Here is a 20662-nt window from a genome sequence, read left to right on the forward strand (position 1 = left end):
ATAATTCATGATGACTTGGAAATAATTAACTTTCACCTACACAAAGATTAAAAATAACAAAAACATTAAATTACCCCACTTTGGGTATTCCTACATAAGATTAGCACCACAAAAGTTAAATTTATATTTCACTCCCCAGCAATGGTGCCATTTTGATAACGCTCAACTCACTCCCCTATTTGAGGAATTAGGCTATAATTGTCAAATAAACCAATGTAAATTGGGGTCAAATCTCTAAGTAGTGAATGCTATATACTTCCAACCTATGGATATCAAGTTACTATAAGGTTATCTGAAATGCTAATGAAAAAAAAACATGTATAAGTAAATGGGGGGATTTGTCAAAAATTCTTTACACAAACTTTAACCAATAGAGAGTAAATGCTTTCTTTGGTCTAAATTCAAGGTTTAGAAGAATCTTGGGATTATGTCTCCTTAAAGGTAACGTATGTGGGATAATATTAGTTTATCATGGGATTTGGCAGTTAATGAACTGATAGGCTAGGTCGAATATCATTGAGGTCAACCTTTCAACAAAACCATAATGATTTCACCCATTAGCTCTTTCAAGCACCTAATAAGTGTGGAGTTTCTGTAATCACCAAAAATCTCAACCAAGCATCCCTATTTCTAGGATGATTCTCTTGACATGATTTACACTTCGTAAATACTTATTTTTAAGATTGCAGAGGGTAGTAAACCATAGACTTAGTTTTTCACCATTGCCTTGTCCCTCGATAACCCTCTTTTGAGGACGTTATGAGTTACCTAATATTCACCTAAGCCCTTCTTTCAAGGATGACAAAGGGTTTCTAGAGCTTGGAGCTTTCACCCATCAAACCTATTTGGAAAATTGGAGTTTTCACCTAAAAAATCCTAACTCATAAGCTCAAACAATAGTGAAAACCATACTCAACAACTAAAATCCATGAAAACACAACAATACCCACACATAATTACACACTAATTCAACATAATCCCAAGACTAAAGAAATTATCTACTTATTAGATAAGGGAAAATAAAGTTGCCAAGAAATGCATCCATGGAATTCATACCAAGAGAGAATGAAATGATCTTCAATTCCACATTCTAATTTCACTAATTAATCCTTAGAAAATAAAAACCAACATAATAGAAAAAACTATCTAAAATTCTCTTTTTGCCTACTACCCCCCAAATTTGAGGGATTTTATTCCTCTCTAAGAGTGTTTAAAACCCCATATAAATCTTGACTCAGCTTCCCAATTTACCAAGTTGCCCTTCCTTAATTTAGCCTGCTATGTTGTGGTCGTATGACTTGACTACAATCACACAACCGTGGTCGTGCTTATGACCGACTGATCACGTGATACTAGCTAACTTGCTTGATTTATGATCTTGTACATCAGATCGTGATCATGTTACCATATGCTAAATAGGTTCTCTTATTGTTTGATAGCGATCACGGTGATCTACATGCGAGTGCGATATCTGAGGTTCTTTCGGCTATGAGTATTTAGATGCACTTTTTCTGCTCTGTTTTGATCATTTCAAGATTTAATCCACTTCTTTCTTTCTTTTCAACTCTATACCTGCAAGAAGTGTGATATCCTAAAGACTACCAAACACATGAAATTGGTTACTAAGATGCAAATTCCAGCAACCAAATAAAGAGAAAACAACACATAGAATGGAGATGAAGAAGAAGAATGCTTGAAATTAAAGGATAGATAGAAAGACCCTTACTCCTATTCAATGATTAGCATTAGAAGGTGTTTCAAAATCTTCAAAACACCTCACAAATAAGAGTTCAAACCTTTCTCTTAGGTTACCCAAAGGAAACACTCTTTCTCAAGCACTCCTTTCTTGCCAAATTATCCAAAACAAGTGAAACCCTAACTTCAAATGTTCTTGGACCAATTTTGGATTCTAAGAGCTAAAACTAGAGACTAAAAACTACAATATAAGAGTAATATTCAATTTCATCCAAGTCTAATGAAAAGAGAAGTAAAATGGTCTATTTATACTATTACATTTAATGGATAAAAATGCCCTTAATGAGGAGGAAATTTGGGGCACCTCTTGAGTGTTGTTTTGGAGTACATAATGACTTCAGTGCCCTTCACTTGAGGTGCCTCTTTAGTGTATAAGTTCCCTTCCTTCCTTCTATTGACCAAGGCTTCAAGATACTTTGAAAAGTCTTCAATTGCTTGCTAATTCCAAAGCTTGACCCTTATACCATACTTTATGCTTTTAATGCTCCTTGTGCTTGTATCATCCTCTCCATCTTGAAGAAATTTGTCCTCAAATTCAGATATTGCAAAACTAAAGAGAGAGCAAAAACAAACACAAAATCCCTTTGGTAGGAGTGTTAGCATTAGTACCATACTTATATCATCAACCCATGATTGCTCACACTTGACATACATCCACATATCCTTGGTTTTTAACATAAAAAGCTTAGCATAAAGGGTGCCAAAGACATGAATAGCCTCAATATCAAGAATAAGTGAGCATGACCAGCAACTATAACCCTCTCATCTCAAGAGTATGCCGGGGTCAAATGGGAGCAAATGGTAAAGGTTTAAGTCTAGATAGACCATTCCTTTCACTAGGTTACCAAGTTCACAATCATTCAAGACATTATCCACCACTAGGACAAACACAAGGTCACTATAAACAAGATTAATATAATGGCGTTTATTACACAAGTTCAATTGACCATGTTGAATATCAAGACCATCATTACTAACATCAATACTAACTTGGAAGTTTCCAATCACATTATTCTCATGTTCAAGTAGTGGATTAATCTTAGGTGCGCATGGTTTACTATACATATCAAGAGAGCTAACAAGAGAAGAAACGTGCATGCCTACATCAAGGATATTCAAAACATCTACATAAGGAATTACATGACAACAATTTAAGCTCAAGGAAACATAGGTAATAGCATCATTACCTCAGTTTGGACTAGGATAGTCCACTATTTTGAAGCTCTCGGCCAAGGTTGTTTTGAGGCCACTTTCATGTGAGATTTCTTATTGATACTCCTTTGATAACTCATGAGCTTGAACCTGCAAATAAGGAGTATCAAGGCTAGGTAAAATTCTATCCTTTGGGTTAGTGAGTATCAAGGGACCTTTCTGCACAAGTTCCACAAATAAAGTTGTTTTCCCTTTTTCTTTCTCACAATCCGAAACTTCCCCTCCCTTTTCCTTTAATCTTTTATAATCCAACTTCTTGATTTTCTTTTGGATTTCATTTACACTAGATGGTGAAAGAGGGATAAGAGTGAACTTTTGGCCACCATACATAAAGGTGTACCTATTAGATCTTTCATTATGTATAGTGTGCCTATTAAATTGCCAAGGTCTTCCCAACAATATGTGACATGCTTGCATAGGTATTACATCATAAAAACTTCATCATGATAACTCCCTATCTTGAATCTAAACACACATTATCGTTTTACCTTCAATTCACCACACTTATTTAACCATTGAAGCTTGTATGGATTCGGTTGAGGTATAGTGGCTAGTTTCAAGTAGTCAACCAAGGTGACACTAACAATATTCACACAACTCCCACTATCTATGATCATTGAATTCATACTTCCTTTAATAAGGCACTTAGTATGAAAGAGGTTCTCTCTTTGATCATCCAATACCTTACTAACCTAACAACATAACTAGGCACATCACATTCTCCTTCACAAGGAAACACATCTTCTTCACTACCCTCACCTTTAACTTTGGGTTCTATGAACTATCCATCTTGAGAGTTGTCATCATTCTCCTCGGTTTCCAACTCCACTTCTTCACTAAGATAATACAACTTCCCCTTCTTTAGAATCACATTATGTCGATTAGGACACTCACTTGCCCTATGACTACAACCTTGACACTTGAAACATTGTAGACCCTTAGAATGAGAAGTAGAAGTTGGTTTACCTTCAAGCTTTGGAGGATGATGTTGGGCAGCCTTGTTAATGGCTTGAGGAGGAGCCATAGATGCCGAAACCATGCCGTTTTCTTTGGACCAATCCGATGAGGTGTAGGGGACCTTTGTCTTGTATCTTTCCTTGTTATCTTTCTCAATTTCCATAGCCGCTTGGAAGATTTCAACCATGGTTTCAAACTTGTGAAGAGTCAAAAGGGATGATATGTCTCTATTCAACCCAACCTTAAAGCATATGACATTATGTTGCACTTGGTCACCTCTATGGTCAAGTTTTAAAACAAGTTATTGGAACTCATCATAGTAGGCCATGACACTCTTGCTTCCTTGCCTCAAATTGTAGAGTTTGGCAAAAAGCTCATGTCTATAGTATTCTGGAACATATCTCTCTCTCATTAGTCTCTTCAACTCCTCCCAAAGAGGTAGTTGGCCAACAATCAACACATTACCAAATATTTTGATGTAATCCCACCAAGTGTTTGCATATCCTTCAAAGTGAACAATAGCATAGAAACTTTTCTTTTCTTCGGAAAGGTCATTCACTTGAAAGATCTTTTCACAAGTAGATTCCCAAGCTAAGTAAACTTCCGTATCACTCTCACCTTTGAAAATTGGAATGACAACCTAGATTGAATTAATGTCAATGTCTCGGATTCTTGGACGTTCAATGTGTCCTTGTCTTGCCTCATGCCCTCGAAATCTTCCATAATGCCCTCTTTGTTCATGTCTTGCCCTCATTTCTTATTTAAGGAACCAATTATCATCATGAGGAACTTCATAACCTTCACACTCCCCTCTACCATAATCCTCAAAATAAAGGTGTTGGTTTCGGATTTGGGGTCTTTGGGGACGTGGATTTGGTCTTTGGTTATTTGGAGCTTGGACTTGTGGTATTGGAGGTGGTGGTTGGTAAGGTCTTTGGTACATGAGATTTGTCATTTGGTAAGTGGTATTTTGTAGAGGTATTTGGTTCGGATTTGGTGGTGGAGTTTGAGCTCCAAGTCCCTCTTATTGGACTTGGTTCATTTGGTGAGGTATTGGCCTTTGTAGGGTCCGGTTAGGAGAGGTTTGGGATTGGTTTAGTGGCTGATTTTGTGGAACTCTTGGAGGATTAAGCATTTGGTGGAGGGTTTCGGGTGTTATAGTCATGGAAGAGTTATTGGCTTGGACACTAGAGGATGCATGGTACGGATTAGGAGTAGAAGGTCGTGAGTTCCTCCTACTTTCAACACAATCAAACCTTCCACTAAAAGTGGAAATGTCACCCTTCCTAGTCACCATTTCACTTCTCAAGGCATAATGATTTTCTTCCATTTTTCTCCTCAAAGTGTCATTACTTTCTTCCATTTTTTTAGCAAAGTCTCGACCCAAGGCATCAATCAGAGCCATTAAGGCTCCAATAGCATTATTTTCCAATGGTTGGGAAGTAGTACCTTCGGATTCCATGGAAAATATACCTAAAAAGTGCAAAAAAGAACAGCAAGCAAAGAACCTACAAAATGAGCAAACAAGTTAGTTCAAAAGCCTCACTTCACTCACTCTCAATCTCACCGCACACTTGGCTTCACAAGCGTTGGAGATTCGGTAATACTTTGCAAGTTACTTGAGAGGTGAGAAGCTTTGAATCGGAATTTATATTTGTTTAAAACAACTCAAAACAAAGTGATGCGCGCACTTGAACCAACAAAATACTACGACTTAGAAATGAGAAAAGCACACAAAAAGCGAAGACACGAACAAAACAGACTCAAGACTAATTATCAACCTAGTGGGTACTTACTAGATTGCTAATTAGTTATAGAATCAACACAAAAGCAACTAGAAACTACAAATAGAAACTAGGAAATCTAAATTTAGAGGTGAATTTGTTGACCACAAGTGATGATGTGGCACTACGTGGTTGGTTATCACTTTTTTCGAAATTCCAAAATTTTTTCCAACTTGTTTCGGCCAAACTCCTCTTAGGAAGGAAGAGAATTTGGTTTTGAAGGGAAAAATTTCAAGATTGAAGCCTTTTCAAGCTTCAAAATGGATGAGAAATAAATTGGTTCCCCCTTTGTACTTGCAATTGTACTTTATTGTCCCCTTGTCTGCTCTTCATTTTGGAAGAATGGAATATTCTTTGAATATGCTTTTGGACAAACAAACTTTTCACTCTCTTTCTTCCCTTTTTTGGATCAAACAAGAACTTTGAATATCCTTCTTCACTAAGTTATGAAGATCATTGATGAACGAGATGAATATTCAAGCGTTGACCAAGTTTGACCACCTAGCAAATGAACTCCAAATCTGAATTTTTTTGAATATCCAGGTTCCTTAGCCCAAAAAAACTTCAAACAACCAAAAATCAGCCACCAAACACGCCTAAATCACAAGGATAATTTCAGTTCTAGCACCAAAGCTTCAAAAACACCAGTTCATGGAGGTTCTTAGCTCAAACTCAACCAAACTTCAATCTAAAAGTAGATCTAGACACCCTATGTACTAGAGAGAAAGGATATAGCACTATAAACCTTCAAAAAACAACAAAAACTTTTAGTTCTAACTTGGAAAATTCAGATCTACAACAAACACACAAGACAACACACATTTTGTTTTGGTATTTTCTGATTTTTGACTCTTTTTTGATGAAATTTTCTATATAAGAACACTAAAACCAAGATTTAGGGATGTTGGAACAACGCTAACCAAGGCTTTGATACCAAATGATAGCCTAAAAACTACCAAACACACGAAATTGGTTACTAAGATACAAATTCTAGCAACCAAATAAAGAGAAAACAACATGTAGAATGAAGATAAAGAAGAACAATGCTTGAAATTAAAGGATAGATAGAAAGACCCTTACTCCTATTCAATGATTAGCATTAGAAGGTGTTTCAAAATCTTCAAAACACCTCACAAATAAGAGTTCAAACCTTTCTCATAGGTTACCCAAAGGAAACACTCTTTCTCAAGCACTCCTTTCTTGCCAAATTATCCAAAACAAGTGAAACCCTAACTTCAAATGTTCTTGGACCAATTTTGGATTCTAAGAGCTAAAACTAGAGACTAAAAACTACAATATAAGAGTAATATTCAATTTCATCCAAGTCTAATGAAAAGAGAAGTAAAATGGTCTATTTATACTATTACATTTAATGGATAAAAATGCCCTTAATGAGGAGGAAATTTGGGGCACCTCTTGAGTGTTGCTTTGGAGTACATAATGACTTCAGTGCCCTTCACTTGAGGTGCCTCTTGAGTGTATAAGTTCCCTTCCTTCCTTCTATTGACCAAGGCTTCAAGATACTTTGAAAAGTCTTCAATTGCTTGCTAATTCCAAAGCCTTGACCCTTAGACCATACTTTGGGCTTTTGATGCTATTTGTGCTTCTATCAGAGTGGATATTAGTGCACTTACTCATATTTAGGTCTCACTAAATTAGTTAAATTGAGGAAAAAGGTATGAATTTTTGATGTAAATGAGTGGTAAAACCACCATTCATCAACCTACATACACCCATTCCCCTGTCGAGAAATTATCGACCCCAGACTTATAATTGGTACGATTATAAGGCAGCATGTACAACTTTATGTATGTTAGGCCTAACACTCACTCTTGGTTCATGAAATATTCGGAACAGATAAAGACTGCTCTAATTACTCGATGGTTCTATGACTGGTTGAAATAGTTGGGAGGAAATAAACAGGTATTGTCAACACAGTTTCAAAAGTAATAAAAAAGTTCTAGGTAGAGCAGAATATATCTACAGTACCAAAAAATGTAAAATGGTGTAAATTTTTATCGCTAAAAGAATTTCATATATTATCTATTGGTCCTTCGATATTCATGAAATTTAAAGGATCAGATACTTAAGAAAAATCATCAAGATTAATGGATGGAGTCTAATAGAGAAGCCAGCAACAAGTTCATTCTCACAGAAGTAATCACACCTCTCCAAGAAAGAATTAAAAATAAGAGTCAAAGAAGCCTTGTTAAATCAAGATAATGAGAATCATTCAAAACATATAATGGAGTTATAAGATACTGCTTCCTCACATGCCAATGAATTGAGCAATAGAGACATGCTGGATCCACAAGGAATAGCACAGGCATACCTTCTCAACTGAAATAAACATGCCCACACCCCTTCAAAGTTTAAAAATCTACTTAATGGACCCCATAAATAAAATGAAAACTAGAAGACAAATGGCACAAATCTTCAAAGAAGAAAAAGCCAAAATCTTCGCAAAGTTATCAACAGACAAGTTCAAGATAAGGATGAAAAGATAGTTAAAGACATGTGCAGAACAAATAAATAGTCATTAGCTACTCCTAGATAGGCGTAGAGTAAATAGCTTAGTATATGGATAGACGTAAAATAGATAGTGTTTGTTAAATATTAGTCAGCACTTTTGAGGCCTAGTTATGGATTTCAACTTGTAATAAGAGAGAGCATTCTAAAATTTCCACAACTCAAAAAAACTCTCTACCATCTCTCATATTTCCAATCCTCCCACAATAAAGTTCTCTCATTTACCATTTCAATAAAAAGTTTTTTATAAGTATAAATTTTTCTATTTCTCTACTGTTTTAATTAATTTTGCTTTAAATTATTTTGTTGTTTTAAAGTTTAATTTGTTTTAAACTTTAAATTGATAGTTTAAATTACTTTTAAGGTAATTTACTACTTTAAACTGTTATTTTGCTCCTCATTTTCATAATTATTGGCTATATGGGTTCAGCTTTCCCTGCTGAAAGGGCCTTAGTGTGTGTAGCCACACGACCAGGGAAGAAAACCTGGAATGACTAGTATATTCCCCAAATATAAAGTGTAACATAATGCACACGATCACCAAGACCAAACCTCACATTGAGAAATTAGAATTTCTAATTTTGGTCCCCATGGACCTCTACTTTCCACAGCTTTGCTACACACCCCATCATTATTGCCCAATTAAAACCATTACCAAGAAACCAACCAATCCATTAACCATTTATTAACCAAGGCCATTAGTAGTGGTATCGTCATACCAATTATACTTGCAAGTACTATCTATTGCCAACCATGTATAGGTTTAAGGGATTCCATGTACCCTTCCATTAGCCATATTAAACCACTTGGGGGATTCTCATGTACCCCATAAGCATAACCAATTTCATATCCACTAAGGGTTTAGCATTTAATCTTTTCAAACCATGTACACCATTTATACCATTTAAAACTATTCAAAACTATTTATGACCATGCCAAGCATTTAAAGCATTTATATCACTTAAACGATGAAAAATAATCCAAATATATTTAGGGTTCCATTACCAAATCAAACCATGCAAGAGTTCCAATGAAATCTCAACAATTGAGTGAAAACATTCTTTTAGGCATTTTATCAAACATGTCGAGGGCATATCTTTACCAAGACAAAAACCAATGCATAAACAACCATAATTAGGGTTACTCAAAACCCATTTGTTAAACCATAACCAACCAGTACCAACATATGCAAACCATTTCCAAAAATATGTAAAAATATTATTTAAACCAATTCCAAATCATATTCATCAAGACCCTCAACATATATTTCAAAAAGCACAATTCATGATTCATAAATCAATGTTTAAAACAAAATACACATAAATTTATTAGGAAATAACAATAAGGGAAGGAGTACATGCCTTATAAAAGAAGATTATGAAGAGAAACATGACTCTTGGGCCCTTCATAAAACACATGAAGAAACCCTAGCCTCCAATATTCAAAAGTAAGTTTGAGAGAGTTTTTGGAGTATTTCCATTCTTTAATAAGTGTTATAAGAGGCAACCAAGGGTTAAGTAACATGATACATAAGTTATTTGAAGTAGGAAATGTTTGGACTACCATTGACTTAAATTTAAAAACAAGCCACATTCAGTGGTACAACTCACCTAAACCATTTGTATCCTAGGGTATGAGTGGTACCTAATCTCATACCAAAGACAATGCCAAGACCCTACCTACTAGTTTATATAAAACTAATACTTCTATAACTCGTACCTAAGGGTATGAGTGGTACACCAAATCATACCCAACAATCGTACCTTAGGCAGATTCCACAAGATAACCAAAACAAGCACCATACGATGTGCCTTACACAACTCGTATGTTCCTACATGACTTGTACCAAGATGAGTCATATCTTGGGTAGTATCTACCCCAAACACACTGCCTTGTGTATGATTAAACCACCAAGCCTCCCCCTAACTCATATCCAAGGGTACAATTGGTACCCTTGAGTCATACCAATACTAGTAAATCCAAAACCAAGGAAATTTTGCAAGGGTCCAATACTTGGGGTTTTTCAATAACCTACTTGACATCTGACCCACTTAGGCCAAGACACATATTATCCTTGTGTGCTTAGTTGCATATGTTAGACATATATCAGGATAGTAAACCTTAGTATAAGGTTACCTCATGACTTGGTAACTTATACTGATGTTCCCCGAAATGTGGCTTTTGAGTTATGTCTATGATACTTCTTGTGGAAGTGATATTGGGCATTTAGAGATGATATTCCTCCTAGATACGTTATGTGTCCTATAGAGATGCTACTTTTCTCTTAGACTTGATGATTAGCCTATAGAGATGTTATTTTCTCTTAGATAATATTGGCCTGTAGAGATGTTATTTCCTCATAGACTTGATGATTGGCCTATAGAGATGCTATTTTTTCTTGAATATAATTGTTGTGCCTATAAAGATGCTATCTCCTTTTTGGTTATGATTTTTGGGCCTATAAAGATGATATTTCTCTTAAATATGAAAATTTCCCTAGAGAGGTTATATTCTTCATAGTCATGATGTATGACCTATTGATATAAGATATTCTATATGTGAGAGATGATTACATGCTTATTGATATTATGCCTCTTTGATATGAGATGCCTCATATATAAGAGATGATGATATGCTTATTGATATTAGATGTAACACCCTGCATTTTGGGCTAGAATAAAAACCGTCGTTTCTATGCATAGATAATCCAAAAGCCATAAATCCTATGCAAAGTTGTCATATTAATTAATTATGTAGTGTGTGAACATATTTAAGCATGAATTGAGATCATAGAAGTCCCCTAAATCTAGGACGAGTTAAAAACTTTCCTATCATTCGAGTTTGAGTAAGTGTTGAAACTTGAGTCAACTTCAATTGACCATAACTCTTTGTATATAATTAATTAGAGGGCCTACTATATATCAAATGAAATCTCTTCGAATTTGCTTTCCAATGATACTAATTTTGCCTAAATCTGATACCCAAGCAAAAAGTTATGGCTATTTTAGTTACTGAGATAGTAGCATTATGCGATAAGCGTGCAAGGCACGCCCTATCTCACGCACCAAAATTTTAGATTCGGTTTCCACATTTTTAAGGGCAAAATTTTGGTACGTGCGATATGTCTTTTTCAAGTGAGAGCCCATTTTACTTTGATATGCACAGATATATCTCATTATTGGGGTGATTCAAGTGAAGAAGTTTAGTATGGTCCTTTATGATTGAGCCATATAAGAGTTTAAAATTTTGGAAGGACTTGAGAAGATTCCGTTAGTGCTTCAGAGTGTATTGATTTTTGTGTGAACTTTAATTCTGATGAAATCATATTTTTCGGCCTGCGGTATTAAGATTATTCCATCTCTTTTCAAAAATTTATGTTGCATATGTCATGCTTCAGGGGGAATGATGTGTAGAAGAATGTTGGAACTGTATTTCCACCCGATTACTAGTATAAGTTAAAGTGTCGGTGTCATGACCTATTGGTAGTGAGATTAGACCAAGAGGTTGGTGATATGAAGTCACAAAGTTAGAAGTCAAAGTGAGGGTGACTTTTGTGTAAATAAATATTTTAGTTGAATAACCGATGTTTGAGGATGATTTACCACTTTATAGTGATAGACTAATGTGGTAGCTAGTAGCATGTGTGGATTGTATGGTAGTCTGTGGGGGAAGTTTTTGACTCAGATTTTTATTTATACATAGTAAGATGTGTATTCTTAGATCATTGAATATTGTGTGTCAATTTTCTATCTCTTGTAATATGTAATCTTGTTATCATAGTGTTTTTGAAAAAAAAAATCAAAGTTTAGTGAAGCCATGTGGGGCTCTTTCAATTCACTAGCATAGTTTCTTTGTTATTCATTTCATTTTCTTATTCAAAACACAAAAATCAAAGTCTAGTGAAGCCGTGTAAGGCCTATTTTGATTTACTAGCAACTTGTTGTTCTTGTATTGGTTGAATATATGCATAGTCAAATTTTTTCACATGAGATTGAGTTGGTAATGAAGTGATACGTCCTTGTGTGTTAGTTTAGTAGAAGGTAGAGAAGGAGTTATTAGTTAAGGTGAATTTTTGTCTGCTTGAAGTATGAAAATGGATAGATGAGCCAGTAAGCTATAATTATAGACTCATGGTTGTTTGTGGAATTTGAAGGTAGTCTAAATGTACGCTTGGGTAAGTAAGTATGATATGAGAAATCCATATAAGTAGATAAGATTATATGGGATTATAATATAAGATTAAGGTTGACCATGTCTATTATGTGACTTTACTCCCTTGACCTTCTTTTCGTTGGTAGTTGTAAACTAGTACTACTTGTGAAAAGGTATGTAGTAGATTTTTGAGGTATTTGGATAGAATGTTCCAATTTGATGGACTAGTATATTATGTTGCCTTCTTCATTGGTAGTAGATGATTGATGCTATACTATTTGCTTGAATTTAATGTAGGATGTGGATGTAAGAATAATGGCTTAAGATTAATGATGAATATTTTGTGAGAGTTGTGTGTCAGATTGGGTTGTAAATCCTGCTTAGCACTAGACATTGAGTTTGAACAGTTTATATCCATAATGGTGGTTCTCATAATTTATGCTATACTCTTTATGATTGATGAGATTCAGCTTATAGTCATGTATTCCCTAATTCAGATCACTTTGATGAATCCCTGATGTTGATTTGCTATTCCTTCGACCTCAGTTAAGTGTCAAGTCTCGTATAATATCCTCCCATACTTTAAGGTCTTATGTTCTAACCTTTTAGTAACTCCTTCTTATGTGATGATAGTAGTGATGAGTAAATATTTCTTGTAAATGGAAGATCATAGTATGCTTGTTTTAGATAAGACCATAAGTGTGAAGTAAGATCTTGGGCCAAGTCTTTGATATATGTGATGGTTAGTGGAAATTTGTGTGTGTATGTTCTTTGGGTAACGCGTGGGAGTTATATTGATAGTGGATTAGAGAATATGTGAAGTATGTCCTTATGGGTGTTTTCCTTGGAGTTCATATGTGGTTATAAAGATAGGCTTGAATGACATGTTGAGATTTAGGTGGAGGAACATAATATGCGCTAGTGAATCCACAGTAAGATATCAGAGTTAGTCATTGAGGTGGTAAGGCACGATATGCTTAGGGTGTGATCGCTAAAATATATATATATATATATATATATATATATATATATAGAAGATTGAACATATGGTTTAGACTAGTATCATGGTGTGGCATGTTGTATTTTGTGATTTGAAGTTAGGCTTGATCATGGTGAGAGGACTTATGTTACTTTAGGCATAAGTAGAAAGATTTATCAATGCCCATATAAGAATTCTAAGTCGAATCAAATGAGTATGGTATTTAAAGGGAATAATATAGTTAAGGGAGTATTCGAGAAGTGCGCTAACCTTGAAAGTAAGAAGTTGCATTGCCTAAGGCCTAGTAATTCTATCCTAGTTTATGAGTTATATGTCTATATTCTATGATATAGAGTAGTGTCACTATTGTGATTCCTTAGTTAAGTGTCTTGTGTAACTCCTGCCCAAGATTCTTTGCTCCCGAATGCTACTAGAACTTCTTTAGAAAGAGTGTTGAAGAGATACGCCAATTAAGTATAAGTTTTCAGTATAATTTAGCCAGTATAACCAGCAGTTTAGTTTAACAGTCAGGCAGACAAGTTACTATGGTTTTCCACCTTTACCCCCAGTCCTGCTATCTGAAGTCCCATGTGTATGACCATCCCAAGAGATAATCTATTTCATCCATGTAAATTATGAATTTAGTTTAGTCCAAACATCATGTTTCAGATTTAGCTATTTAGTCATGACTCAGTTCATAAGAGTTCAGTGCATAGTCTCAAATCTCTCTAGGCTTTTTAGCTCAGACAGTGTAATACCTTTGTACGATCTAAACTTGTTGTCTCAAGATTTGTGCTTACATAAGTTATAACTTCTCAATTCGATACGTATGATTGGATCATGAACACCTCAATGGAATCCTAAATTCTCAGCATGAAAAGCTCCTAAAGCAAGTAAGGGAAAGTCAGCTCAAAATTCAGTTTCATGATGGAAATTTGAATGTTTCAGATCAGTATATTCTTTCTTAGAAGACATATCATGTCCAGGTTATTCCATACCTTTAATACTTCAACATTCCTACTCATCATTTGGGGACGAATGATCCCAAGAGGGAGATAATATAACACCCCACATTTTGGGCTAGAATAAAAACTAGCATTTTTATGCATAGATGATCAAAAATCCATAAATCCTATACAAATTTGGCATATTAATCAATTATGTAGTGTGTAAACCTATTTAAGCATGAATTGAGATCATTGAGGTCCCCTCACTCAAGGACGAGTTGAAATCTTACCTATTATTTGAGTTTGAGTGAGCGTCAAAACTTCGGTCAAATTTAATCGACCATAACTCTTTGTATATAATGAATTAGAGGGCCTACTATATCTCAAATGAAATATCTTCGAATTATCTTTCTAATGATACCAATTTAGCCTATATCTGATACCCGAGCAAAAAGTTATGGCCATTTTGTGATTGAGACAGTAGCATCATGCGATAAGCATGCGACGCACGCCCTATCACACTAACCAAAATTTCAGGATTTGTTTCCACATTTTTAAGGGAAAATGGGTATCTTCCATCCCTTATCCAGCTATAACACGGGATTAAACTCCCAAAACACCAAAATATGATTCTTTACTCTTAAATTCACCAAGAACTCACCCTAGGGTTTCAAACTAAAAACCTAAATATCTCAAGATTTAACTGTGGGTTTTCCTTAATTCTTCAAGATTTAGAATCTCTATTGCGAGGGCTACAAGAGGTACCCATCAATCGTATGTATAGCATCCCAAAAGCTAGAGTTCATTCAAAAGCTTCTAATTTAAGGTACGCAAGGTTTTCCTAAAACCTCATGGGTATAAAAATCTTGATTTTAAGAAAGGGTTTTTCAGATTTATGAATATATTCATGCTTTAGAATCATTGATGATATTGTTTTGGCCTTTAGGCTTTCCCTCAAATTGATTTAAAATTATATATATATATATATATATATATATATATATATATATATATATATTGTAAGCATGTGCTTTAGGGTTGATGATTGAATTGAGAGTATGATTCATGAAAAATCCCTCTCTTGTGATGATTTTCATTTACTTATGATATACTATGAAATCGTTTGAATGCATCTTAAAAAAAAATGTTATGAAATATCTTGAATAATGTTATATTTGGATTATGATTTTGATTTCAAAAGAGAGAGGGTTGTTTATGTTGATGAATGTTGAACATAATTATATAATGAGAAGGGTTGCATGGTTTGTTAAAGATTACATGACCACCACTTGTTAATTGAAAGGATGGGAATTTTGCATAGTTTTGACTTATATTTTAGGAACATGAACTTCCTTTGTTAAATTGCATGTTTGGATGGTCTGAACTATGTTTTAATGAAAGAATCATGCATGATGCATTATGGCAAAAATAGGACTTGTAAGTCTTGGTGTGACGAGACCAATCCATATAATGCCATGGTAATTAAGAACAGAATATAATGCATGTTTGAAGTCAGATTTTTCAGATGTTGAAACTAGAATAATACATGATTTATAATAGGATAAAATTGGACATAAAGAGAGCTTAGGTGGTTCCCCGAAAAAGGTATGAGTTCAGACAACTCATTGCCTAAAATCGGGATTTGTCGATCCGGGTATATTATTATACGCTGGCCTAGTGCCCTGTGGCGTATCAGACTCAGACACTCCAACCCTTGTGGTACACTTGGTTTGGGGGCTTCCCCGCCAATTCAATGGCAGATTCCTTAAAGCCCGTGGAATATCAAACTTGTAGGGGAGTGCCACCTAACTTAGAAGTAATACAAAGATCAAAAACTGCTTTTGACAGAAAAGTTTTTTTATGTTTTTTTAAGAATGCCCATTTTTTTTAAAATTATATCTTTCATGATTTTTATGACTAGCTCTCAATTATTTTATTTATATTAAAGATTTATTTTGGATTGCTCTGCGTACCAATACATCTGTATTGACCCCCCTCCCTCCAAATTTTGAGGCACAGTCTAGGGGTCCTGATAAGCAGTAGATTTCATCAGACAGGAGTGAAGATTTCCAGTTGGTGAGCCTTCTATATTTCAAAAGGCCTAGTTTCTTTCAGACAGTTATTATTTATTATAGCTTTAGTCTAGTGGGGGCCTTGTCCTAGTTTTCAAACAGTTTTTATTTGATCATGCAGTAGAGATTTTGCAGACAATTTTAAGATGGTGTTTAGTTGATATTGGATTTTATTATGCATTGTTAAACTAAATTTAGATTATAACCATGTTTCCATAGCAGATTTTATTTTTGCATTTTCTATTTATATATGAATGGTGTATATGATTATAAGTTAGAAAGTCTCTTGGGCCTTCATGGTTCTGGATGTCCGTCACGGCCAGGGCCGTGGTTTGGGTCGTGACATTATACCTCCTATATTCTAGATGCCTCCTATATGTGAGATGACTAGAAATATGCTATAGCTTATAAATATGACTATTTATATGAGTTCCGGATACATATATAGGACTAAGGCCGTGATTATGATGTTGTAATTATTTTAAATATATTATTGGGCCAAGGACTGTGTTATGATAATGCTTGGATATCCAATAAATATTTATCATTGTAAATTATTCAATTACAATTTATGGTTTCATAGACATATTTTATATACACATCTCTCCGATATGGAATGGAGAATGATGTAATATGTTGCATACGATTTTATTGATTGAATACTGGTGATGGCATGCATAGATTTTGTACATTCATGATTATTGTATTGATAACTTATGTGATTCTATATGAAATATGATCTTATTATTATTCTTCCTAATTAAGGGTTAAGCTATGTGGTATTTAGTTATCTATTAGAAGACTATAGCCCTTGGTAGATAGGAATCAAATGTATTAGTTAATGAATCTTGCTTAGTTGAAATATATTAGTTAAAGATGTTTGGTATATGTCTAATGATGATGTTGGATTTAGCACAGGCGAAGATTACTGAGACTGATAACTAAGTTTATAATATCGATTAGTTGTTAAATAAGGAGTTGTATATTAATAAGACTAGACGATAAGTGATATCAATAATAAAAAGGTGACTACTTAATAAAGATGAATAGTTTCTAAATGGTTGATTAATAAATAGTTAAACAAGGATTAGTTGGTTAACGATGGTTAGTTAATGAATAATGTAAATTAATAAAAAATGGTTAGATGATAAGTGATTATGTATTGTCTAATAATGGTTAATGGTTTGTCAAAATTCTTGGTTAATCAAGTTGTCTAAGGCATGTAAATCTCTTCTCCCTTGTTAAATAACTCAAAAACTATGTATTTCACACACATATTATTAGTATACATGGAGATTTTGAAATCAAATGAAAAGGATTTTGCTATAAAATGATGAGTAATGTTTGTTCATGCTTAAAATTATGTTTATACATAATAATAGTGATTATTTGCACATGTGGGTGCTTGTTGTATGTGGTTTAACATGTGGTTCTTGAGTAACCCTAATATTTTGATTTCTACCATGAAAATAGCCTTGGTAAAGGCATGTACACAAGGTGTTGTGAAAGTGTCTAGAGTCCCTTGCATAATGATATCTCTTGAGGCTTAGGTGCCTCGGCAAATTAAAATTTTTGAGTTAGAGTCCCCTATCTAATACGGCATGAGGTTAGAGATCCTCGTCTAACGTGTGGGCATGTGGTTAGAGTCCCTTGCCTAAATGAATGTGTATGTCTGGTTAGAGTTTCTTGCTCAAATAGATATGTATGTGGTGAGAGTCTCTTGCATAAGGAGTGTATACATGGTTAAAGTCCTTCATTTAAGTAATATGTGAATGTGGTTGAATTCCCATACCTAATAAGAGTTGGTTGAATCAAATTGTGAAAGGTCGGAGTCCTCTACTTTATGTCTCATGATTGAGTGCTTTTGGGAATGTTGTTAACACTTGTTTACTTCTTTGGCATATGATATACCTATGTATGGATAATATCATGAATATGGTTGAATATGATATATTGACTTCTTGTTGATTGATGATGCTATTCTATCCTTATCCTTGATTTACATGCTAGCACACCAACTGCTAATCATCTTCGAACACTATTTCCCCATACGACATAGGGGATGGAGCATCATCTTTTCTTCTTGCATAGTGATTAGGTAATCAAAGTTGTTCATGCATTGACTTTGGAGTGGTAAGCTTCCTTACTTTGGAAGACATTCATTCTTGGTCTCCTATCTTTAAACTTAGTCTTATTTTGACTTGGTTTGGATATCATCAGGGGCTTGTCCTGACATATACATTTATAAACATCGATTTGTATAGAGGTATTGTGGATGATTGTGGACTTGGATATATTGGTTAGCTTGATGAATCTAATGAAGTGTCTAGACATGTTTAAGTTATGACTTGTAGAATGTTTTCTGCTATCTTATTATATGCTCGGGATCCACCCGGCCCTTGTGATTTATATTGATGATTAGATTAGGTTATTAGGGCGACCTCCAGTTCATGTGGGCTTGAGGTTCCCATACAACATGGCCCAATTTTAGGTCGTGTCATATGTACTTATCTTTACTTGAGATATACTATATTCTTTTCCTTGTATTGTTGAGTAGCCCATTAGTGGCCGTTCTGTACTATGGGTTGGCCTGCCTATTAGGGGGTTATAGTAGGTGCCATCATGACCTGAGAAATTATGTCGTGACAAATTGTTATTACATCCTACATTTTATTTATGTGTTAGTACAAGAGTGTGGTGTTAGTAGAGTCCCGTGGATCAGTTTGTAGACATCTATAACCTATCTTTGAGAGGCTATTGGGACATTTTAGGAAATTCACTTCTTGACTCTTTATCGTGTGGCCGCATTTCTGATGAACCTCGAACATATTCTTTGACTCAATTTTATCCCAGAAGGATGATGCGACCTTGTCGATAGATGTGGATGAAACTTAAACACGCGTTCTTATAGTCTCAGCGCAACATTGGATTAGAGATTCAGAGATGGATATTAAAGATCTTCAGCGACAACGTGACGCTTTAGCCGCACCTACACATAATCATAAAATCATTAATAAAACAACTGTGTCATTGTGAATATGAGCTTTGGGGAGTCTATAATTTATTATTAATTTCTTCTCTATTGCAAAGAATAAGCGTGTAGTTTCGTTTTCTAGGTACTCTATAGGAATTAATCCTTCTATAATGCAGTTTTCATCAGCACATGTATCAAATAATGCAATATTATGAATTTTATAATCTTTATTGATAACTATAGTAATTGGTATATGGTAACTTTGTGGTTTAACTATAGTAATTGTTTCAATTCATGATTTGTTTATAGGAAGTTTTTCTACAGATTCTATTTGGGGTTTTGGTTTGGCGTTAAATCCTTTAATACTTGATCAGCAAGTGATTCTATTTCTGGATTGTTAAGTCTTTTCTTAACTTGTCTAAGTTCTTCCAGTAAGTATAATAATTCTGTCTGAAGATCTTGTATTTTTGTTTCAGACTTATGTTCTTTAAATTTATTTTATATCTTTTTCATATTAAAAGGTTCTATAATTTCTTTATTATCAACCTATTGATCAAGAACAATATCTTTTAAGGAAATTAATATTTTCTCCTAAGAGTTGGGTCGTCTAGATGATCTATCATGTCAAATAAGGCCTCTTTTTCTTTATTATTATTTGAGATAATATTTATAGAATGACTGTCGCAAGTGCAAATTGCACTGCTAGAATTACAATGGTCTGTTAATTCACTACTATAAGAACTATATGCTACATTAAATTTATTATCATCACTAAGATTTTCTTTAAAAGAAGAACTATTTTTATTTTCATCAAGAATTGAATATAATTTATTTTTAACGTCATTTCATAATTCTAACACATTTATCTTGTCTTTCTTTTTATTAGGTACCCAACAATCTTTAGCCCTATGTCCAGTTTTTTTCGCAGTTCCAACATATTTCATTAATGATTTTATTTTCACCTTTAGAAATTTTTTTTGATTCCTTAAACCGTCTTTTATAATAATGAGATTTTACAGATTTATCTTTATTATTTTTATGTTGTCTTTTAATCTTATTGGTAGCTTCCTTTGAAGGGGCTGATAATTTTATACAACTAAAATCTTGACAAAAGCTTCCTAGCTCATTTCGAGTTATTTTATCATCCCTTTTTAGTTGATTTTGAAGTTTAATATCTGTACATAATTCTAGTCCCGTGAAATTTATAAAACTTATAATATCACTATAAGTTAAATTACCATATGGAATTTTTCCCTCAAAACTATCCTTTAATTTTTTTTCTTACTTTTTCTACAAATAAA

This window comes from Capsicum annuum, chromosome 3, assembly GCF_002878395.1.
Source record: "Capsicum annuum cultivar UCD-10X-F1 chromosome 3, UCD10Xv1.1, whole genome shotgun sequence".
NCBI lineage: Eukaryota > Viridiplantae > Streptophyta > Magnoliopsida > Solanales > Solanaceae > Capsicum > Capsicum annuum.